The sequence below is a fragment of the Lepisosteus platostomus genome, chromosome 8 (assembly GCF_059453375.1).
Source record: "Lepisosteus platostomus isolate fLepPlt1 chromosome 8, fLepPlt1.hap1, whole genome shotgun sequence".
Taxonomy (NCBI): domain Eukaryota; kingdom Metazoa; phylum Chordata; class Actinopteri; order Semionotiformes; family Lepisosteidae; genus Lepisosteus; species Lepisosteus platostomus.
Window position 1 is genome coordinate 15,472,464 of NC_142618.1, and position 9,049 is coordinate 15,481,512.

At 43.7% G+C, this 9,049-nt stretch overlaps 1 long non-coding RNA gene across 1 annotated transcript; it reads right to left on the reverse strand.

The window, feature by feature from the left end:
* Positions 1-3,981: 3,981 nt before the first annotated feature.
* Positions 3,982-8,421, reverse strand: LOC148656741 (uncharacterized). Its single transcript, XR_015940809.1, has 4 exons — positions 8,115-8,421; positions 6,785-7,075; positions 6,139-6,238; positions 3,982-4,380 (listed from the first exon to the last, which is right to left on the reverse strand). It is a non-coding gene; the product is annotated as an uncharacterized LOC148656741 (long non-coding RNA).
* Positions 8,422-9,049: the final 628 nt, after the last annotated feature.

Here is a 9,049-nt window from a genome sequence, read left to right on the forward strand (position 1 = left end):
AAAAGGATTTTGCAACCACTGAGTTGTGATCAGGTTCACCTGAGGGGGCCTCCTCTGTGAAGGAAATGTTGTGACAGGACATGATTATGAATTAGAGCCCAGGGCTGAGGAGGAGGGGGGAACAGAGGGCAGGGGTAGGCTTTGGGTGACCTGGGAGGTTGCAGGCTGTCCAGGGCTTGTGAGGAAAGCTGTACAGTGATTCTACAGCATCTGAGGAGAAATGTTGGGACTGATCGACAACAAGTCACAGTCAGATTAATAATGAAATCTCTGCTCACACAGGAAATCAGAAAGCAGCAGGGACAACCTGAGAAAACGAAACACGGAAAGGCTGAGCACAGAACTCAGGAACCGAAGGGTGGGCAGACATGGCACCACACTCTACTGCAGCAAGTAGAGTCAGGAAGGGAGTAATGCATTACAGTTTCTGAATCTGAGTACAGAAGTAGTAAAGTATAGTTGTATTACTGTACTACTGAATGACTGCTCTGTAGCTTTTCACTATATAAATACTGTCCTTTCCATGGCAGTCAGGCTATAAAGAGTGGTTATTTGTGATAACCTGAGAATTTATTTCAAATGTTCTTCCTTTCCCTCTGAATATTGCATTTCTGAAAAGGTTCTCCAGCGTTCCCTTGGCATCTTTCTGGATATGTATTACTGAGTAGGACACACATGGCTTTCTTACGATTTCTTAATTTTTGTCTGGAACTGCATGGTATCGCTGCCACTCAGTCAGGAGAGTTTAATGGTTGTGAAATGGCAAGAAAACCAAGTAAATCAGCATTCTGTGAATCTTTCCTAAAATCACCCATTTGTGGTTTTAACTGAAGAAACTTCCTCAGGCTGCTGTTCTGCTTGTGTCAGTGAGTTATGTTTACAGAAAGCTCCAGTGCAGGCCCCTAAAATGCTGCTGCCCTTGCAGTCTCATTTTAGCTGAACTAGTCACCTGCTTCCTTGCTTCCTCCTGTCACAAAATAATAATAATAATAATAATAATAATAATAATAATAATAATTGCTTACACTTATATAGTGCTTTTCTGGACACCCCACTCAAAGCGCTTTACAGGTAATGGGGATCCCCTCCACCACCACCAATGTGCAGCCCCACCTGGATGATGTGACAGCAGCCACAGTGCACCAGAACGCTCATCACACATCAGCTATCAGTGGGGAGGAGAGCAGAGTAATGAAGCCAATTCATAAAGGGGGATTATTAGGAGGCCATGATTGGTAAGGGCCAATGGGAAATTTGGTCAGGATGCCGGGGTTACACCCCTACTCTTTTCGAAAAACACCCTGGGATTTTTAATGACCACAGAGAGTCAGGACCTCGGTTTTACGTCTCATCCGAAAGATGGCGCCCGTTTACAGTATAGTGTCCCCGTCACTATACTGGGGCATTAGGACCCACTTGGACCACAGGACGAGCGCCCCCTGCTGGCCCCACTAACACCTCTTCCAGGAGCAACCTTAGTTTTTCCCAGGAGGTCTCCCATCCAGGTACTGACCAGGCTCATACCTGCTTCCCTTCAGTGGGCTGCCAGCTGTGAGTTGGAGAGTGATATGGCTGAGGGCAAAATGTCCTTGACAGATGAGATGGAGCCCAAACAAATCAGAAGTTCAGAAGGGATTTCAGGGCAATTGCTCAAATGTGCCAGAACTGTGGTTCTCCAGGGCCTGGGCGGGCAATTTCTGTTGTTCCAGAACTTCAGATGAATGCAGTAGCATCACCATCATTGCTCATCTTCATCATTGCTAATTGACCCAATGGTAGATTTGCTTTAAACTAAAATGAGCAAATGTATATAACCAAATATGTTCCTAATGTCAGAGTTCTTCACTGTGAAACTATTATTTCCCTGAATTCTGAATTACATTCAGACTCCTGAGAATGTGCTCCCTGTACAGTAAAATATGCAGGAGAAATGCCAGGTGTCTTATCTGCTTCAATAGCTCTAGGTTTCGTTTTTTGAAGAAATGGTTGTTGACTCCAGAGGAAGTAGAGTCGAGAGTGTGAATAATCGCAGGAATGCAAGTTCACAAAAACAAACCGTATATCAGCCTTATCAAGTGACAAGCTGGCAGTAGGTGACGTATGAAGAGAGTTCAGGATATTTGGAGGAAACGTGTTGTCTAACAGCATTTTGAAGATGGCAAGTTGAGTGTGGCTGTTTGCACTAGGCCATTATATCTGGGTATAATTGTAACAAGGGGATGTGATTAGTGAGTCAGAAACAGATAAAAAAATGAAGTGGGACATTTAAATTTTGCACACATCCAGCATTGCAACATTACTGCTTAACCACACTGTTGAAGGTAGTGCAGGGACCTGCTAATTCAACCTTCACCAAAGGTTATGCTAACATGCAATAAAGCTGATTTGCTTTAGTAGCTCCAGCAACTTCTGCTACATAACAAAAAACAGGACCAACAGCCATAAACAAACAACACAGGATAAAGCAGATCAATGACTGTTGCACGTCAAAGGACGGGACAAATATCCATAACAAACCATAAAACTGTGAAACCAAACTTCTTTCTGAGCCCATACTGTATATAAGGGTCAGTAACCCTTTCCAGGGTGTCTGTTCTGTGGGGCAGACTGTCACGACCACCGGCCAGCAGAGATCAACACGTAAGCGAGCTAATCAGTACCAGCAGCAGATTTCTATTAACAAGCGCCGCCGCTGCCGCCCCCCCAGCTACTGGTTTTGCTCAGTACGTGTACTTACCTCCCTACGACTCCTGCATCTGCATCGGATCCTTTTCATCTCTACAGAGCATATACTCTAATGATTAAGGCTCCCTAGATTAGGGTGAGTAGGGTTAGCTCTGGTACACCAGACATCAGCACCATTGCAAGCAATACTCTTAAACCACCAAAACACTCTTTCAGACATTGTCACCTCTTGAAGGTCTTGGTGCTCTTTTTCACTTTTTTTTTTTGTTTTTCTTAGGTTAGTAAAGGAAAGGTAGGAATCTAGCATCTTGATCAGAGGAGCATGTCCACTTGCATTGTGAACAACGGCAGCACCTATCCTGGTGATCTCCTGTCCCCCGAGGTGGACACAGTGCTGAGACACATGCAACAGAGCTGAGTCTGGGCAAGAGACTGGACTGAGACCTGCACACGAGAGGGCTTGCTCTCTGCACCGTCTTGTGTTTTTGCGAAGATTATAGAGTTGACAAGTGTTGGGTGGGATGCCGTAAAACAGGAAATACAAGACATTGAAAGCCATTTTTTTTATCAAATTGTTTATTAAAAAGCATCAGGTATTAAAAATAGACAAACATAACATTACAAATGCCTGATCAGGTGTGCCACAGCACGACAGAATTCTGGTATATTCTGAAGCTCTGATCCTGATGATCAGTCTGTCTCTCGTACGTCAGTCTTTGATGTCATTGAGAATGAGGCTTGTCTGCTCATGGGCCAAAATGAATCAGTTTCAGCTGATGGTGAACTCAGGAGGGGATGCGTTCCTGTGTAACTGTCCAGCTTGCAGTACGGGACTGAATCCACAGCCTTTTCCTACCCACTCCATCGCACACTTCTGCAACACTCAGTCCCTGAATTATATACCGGATGATTAGAAGAATCAATATAGTGACACATGAGCTGGTGACATCAAGTACAGCTCTGTAGCACACTGGAGAGGCTGCTGATAGAGAAGGCTGATGTTGAAACATTTACCGTGATTACACTGTTTTGGTAAATCACCAGGAAGCCTCAGTAAGAACCAGCTCCCTCACAAGCTGGAGAGGATCGTCCCTGCTGCAGCAGCCCAGAGTTTGAGAGATACTTTCTGCCCCCACACATCTTAATGAGCCAACGATACCGAACGGTTTTTCTGGCAAATTCGTTAGTGAATTACTAGAAAAACACAAGGTCTTTAGCTCTTTTGTAGGTGACACAGGCCATTTTAATTTTCAAGCACAGGAAATGACTTTCACCTTTTTCTTGATTTCTCATCGATTTGTTTTTTAAATCTGTGCACAATTTTTAGGGACTTATTCTTTGTCTTAAATGATGATCTGTATACACCTGTCTTCTCTGAAAAGGAAATTCAAATTATGAAAAAGTAAGCTAGCTAGGACAGGAAACAGAGGACAAGTCGACTGTCATTGTTTCACGTTTCTTGCTAACTTTGCATTTCTACAAATATGAAGAGAGTGCTTGTCAAGCATACAACACCTGTGGAAGTCTAAGGCTAATACATACAGTATGTCCTTTACAAAGCAGGGTGAAGAACAGGGCAATTTCCCAATTCTTTCTGGCACACAGACGGGGTGTAGCACAGTCCTGGGAAGTGAGGACTGCAGAGGTCGAGAAGAACCTGTTCAAGTTGCTTTTGATCCTGTGTCTCCGTTAGACCTGAAGCAGAGACAGAGAGAGATGGAGGTGAAGCAAAGTGAATGTTATTGAGCTGCACTGACTGACGGGACCTGGGAAACACGGTGTTGGATCATTGAGGTACCCACAGAACTGGGAGACTTCACTGAGGGATAGAGATGTGAATTTGCAGTTTCTGTCTTCACTGTACACAAATTGTGAGCTGCACACGACAACAGCTGCACATCATGCTGGGATTTGTTAAAGCAGGGGCTGAGCCTGCTGAACGCAGCTCTGCACATCTTCGCTGGGTCTCATCTTTCAGGATCTGAAGCTACTGGAAAGTTCCCTCGTATCCTTTGCTTTAAATCTCCACCAGCTATGCTGCCAGCCTTCCTGGGACTAGTACTGTCGGTCCTGTTTGAAAATTACTTCCTTTCCTACAGACACATAGCATTGGGGGAAAAAAGGATCAAGTCTGTCCCTCCCTGAAGAACCTGATAACTGAATATCCGAGTGGTCTTTGAACCACTAGACACACAGAGGCTGGTGAAAAGGCAGGAAGGGGCTCTGTTTTCTAGATAATGTACTGCCTACTGCCTGTGTCATCTCTCCAGTTTGAAAATATTTGTTTTAATTAGCAAAGTTTTAATGTTCTCCAACCTAACAAAACAACACAAAATAATATAACCACTCCATATCGGTTGATTGATTGAGCCAGCCAGTTTTATGGACCATTCTGTAATCATCATTTTCGAAACACAATTTCACTTTTCGTCTGTTCTCGAATACTTCGGTCAGCCTGTGTGGTACAGTCACACTCCACCTTCCCCACAGTGGGACAGCCTATCCCAGTGGTCCTGAGCTCCATTTATACAACATCAAGACAAGCCAGAGCCCCACGGTGTCAGGAGACGGAGTGTGGGGGCTTCTAGCATAGCACCATTGTCTGAGCTGCAGCCAGACCAGCTACACCTGTTTCTCCTGCTGCGAGTCAACCGTACGAGGCCTTAATGAGGGACAGCACTGCTCAGAATAAAGGACAAGCAGGGGCACCTGTTTCAAGACATGATCCTCTAGACTCTCTCAAAACTGTGCCCTGTCCACAAACAGATCGTACCCGGGACTAAAACCTTCACTGAATATCTTCTATTAGGGGTCAAATACCTACATTAATTGGATCATTCTGTGGTTCGAATTTTTGGAGGCAGAACTGGTATAGACTTTTTGCTTATAGTATTTGTACTGAAGTCGCAAAAATAAAAACAAAGATACATCTGCATTGTCTCGGAAGACAATATTTGGTCCTGCGTTGAGAGCTAGACTTCTGGGACTATCTGTTCAAAGTTATCACTTGCATAACTGAGTGTCACTGCACACAAGACAGCCTGTTATTTTGCACCAGAAGGATTCACGTGTCACTTACTCTGTAACAGGAAGCGACATGACACAAAACACTTGAACCCGAAAAAATTGGTATTTCCTGTGACAGAAGTCTCTACTGCTGGGAGTGGCATGGTGTGGACCTGATACATCCCTGTTCAAACATGGTCAGAGACTGACAACCCCACCAGATTCTCAATTTTAGCTGCTTTCCTAATTGGTTCTCCTTGAGCACCTTATCCCAGCAATAAGACATGCTTTTTAAAGTTTAAATGAAACAAATACAGGTAGCTTCGAGTGCATAGAATTAGTGATGGGACATCGACAGTGTCAGTGCAGTGGGCAACAATGTAGAAGATATGACGGGTGAACATGCTGACATGTTTACACATTTACTGCTGTAGGACCGACACTTGCCTTCTCCAGATGCAATAAATCACACCTATAATTGCAATCAGAAGCAGGATTCCCAACACAATCCCTGCGTATGAAAGGATTTTTTCCAGATCAACAGTTACTAAAAATCAAAGAGAAAACAAAGAGAGAGAGAAATTAATATACTACAGGACATTAACACTGCACTGAGAGAGAAGGGTTAATACAGTACAGACACACTGAGTGGACACTCCTGTACATTAACACTGCACTGAGAGAGAGGGGTTAATACAGTACAGACACACTGACTGGACACTCCAGTACATTAACACTGCACTGAGAGAGAGGGGTTAATACAGTCCAGACACACTGACTGGACACTCCAGTACATTAACACTGCACTGAGAAAGAGGGGTTAATACAGTACAGACACACTGAGTGGACACTCCTGTACATTAACACTGCACTGAGAGAGAGGGGTTAATACAGTACAGACACACTGACTGGACACTCCAGTACATAGTGAAACATTATTTTTGATAACGTAGAGTGTTCAAAACTCTCTGATAGAACCTTATACTGCATAATGTGTCTTTATGCACATACAACACATACAGACACAGGCAGATACATAGATGAACACACATACTGTGCGCAGCCTCCACTTTTAGAAAACACAACCTCTCACCTGTAACACAGTTGTCTGGAGCAGAGAGAGGCATCATGTTGTGGTCAGCTGGGTTCCTGGCTATGCAAAAATACATCTGGCTTCGTCCTTGCATGTGCACGCTGAGTCTCAGGGTTTTATCGTGAGATGGTATAGCTTCTTGGTGGTCATGATATTGGGAGATGGTTTGGTTCAGTTTGACACTGTCTTTGTCTCCATTCCAGAACAGACTCACCTGTCTTCCATTCTCCACGGAGCACTCTGCAGTGCATGTGTCTTTGAGAATCCTCACCTCGGGCTTCGACACCGGCTCTGCACACACAGACACCTCACATATCACAGAGCTGCTACAGCGAGAGGGACTGAGAGAGAACTTTCACTGACTGTACTTACTGTAGACTGTGAGGGTGAATATCTCTCTGACTGTTCTTACTGTAGACTGTGAGGGTGAATATCTCTCTGACTGTTCTTACTGTAGACGGTGAGGGTGAATATCTCTCTGACTGTTCTTACTATAGACTGTGAGGGTGAATATCTCTCTGACTGTTCTTACTGTAGACTGTGATGGTGAATATCTCTCTGACTGTTCTTACTGTAGACGGTGAGGGTGAATTTCTCACTGACTGTTCTTACTATAGACTGTGAGGGTGAATATCTCTCTGACTGTTCTTACTGTAGACTGTGAGGGTGAATATCTCTCTGACTGTTCTTACTGTAGACTGTGAGGGTGAATATCTCTGACTGTTCTTACTGTAGATGGTGAGGGTGAATTTCTCACTGACTGTTCTTACTGTAGACGGTGAGGGTGAATTTCTCACTGACTGTTCTTACTGTAAACAGTAAGGGTGAATTTCTCTCTGACTGTTCTTACTGTAGATGGTGAGGGTGAATTTCTCACTGACTGTTCTTACTGTAGACTGTGATGGTGAATATCTCTCTGACTGTTCTTACTGTAGACTGTGAGGGTGAATATCTCTCTGACTGTTCTTACTGTAGATGGTGAGGGTGAATTTCTCACTGACTGTTCTTACTGTAGACAGTGATGGTGAATATCTCTCTGACTGTTCTTACTGTAGACTGTGAGGGTGAATATCTCTCTGACTGTTCTTACTGTAGATGGTGAGGGTGAATTTCTCACTGACTGTTCTTACTGTAGACAGTGAGGGTGAATATCTCTCTGACTGTTCTTACTGTAGACAGTGAGGGTGAATTTCTCACTGACTGTTCTTACTGTAAACAGTAAGGGTGAATTTCTCTCTGACTGTACTTACTGTAGACAGTGAGGGTGAATTTCTCTCTGACTGTTCTTACTGTAAATGGTGAGGGTGAATTTCTCACTGACTGTACTTACTGTAGACTGTGAGGGTGAATTTCTCCACTGTATTATCCACCTCTAGTTCATACTCTCCAGAGTCCCCAGTTGTTATATTTGTGATGGTGATCCGTCCATTCTTTTTATCCCAATGCACTCTTCCTTTAAACGTTGTGCCTCGATTACTGGTATCTTCAGGGACAGTGAAAACAGTTTGTCTATTGTATCTTAAGTATCCATTATGTGTTACCGAAACGTTGAAAGTGAATGAGCCTCCTTCTTTGGCAGTTTTTGCATTCTCAGCCTGGTAGAGGGAAAGGCCTGAAACACAGAGGGCATGAGATCAGAAGACTGTGAAAACAGTTTGTCTATTGTATATTAAGTATCCATTATGTGTTACCAAATTGTTGAAAGTGAATGAGCCTCCTTCTTTGGCATTTTCTGCATTCTGAACAGCTGGTTCAGTCCTCAAATCAATGAGCTAAAAGGGAAGCACTCTGATGTGGCCAACCCCCAAAAAATGAAAGAGACTTTAAAAAAACATCTTAACAGCACTTCCCGTGCAAGTGTCTGTACGTTCGAAGGAAAACCTGCTATAAAATAACAGCTACAGAAGTGCTGCCACACAGACCACAGAGAACCACAGAGATGTTCCGAGTTCACCTTTAATATCAAACCTGAGATGTTCAGTCTTATTCCCATCAGCTGTTCCCACCACCTCAGGAGACTGTCTCCAGAATCGACTTGGCAGTGTTTTTCCCAGTGTGAATGTAAGGAAAATGTTGTCTGTCCCCCAGTAACACAAAATGCTATACACCCCTTAAGTTTACATGCCACCTTGTTGAAGTTAGTCAGCGTATTTTAGTGTTCTTTTCTTCAGTCCAGATTTTGTCTGCATTTATTTTCTTTCACCCAGGAGAGTTCAGCTTTAGTGTCAAAGACTCAATTAAAATATGCATTTTGAAAAATGTGTG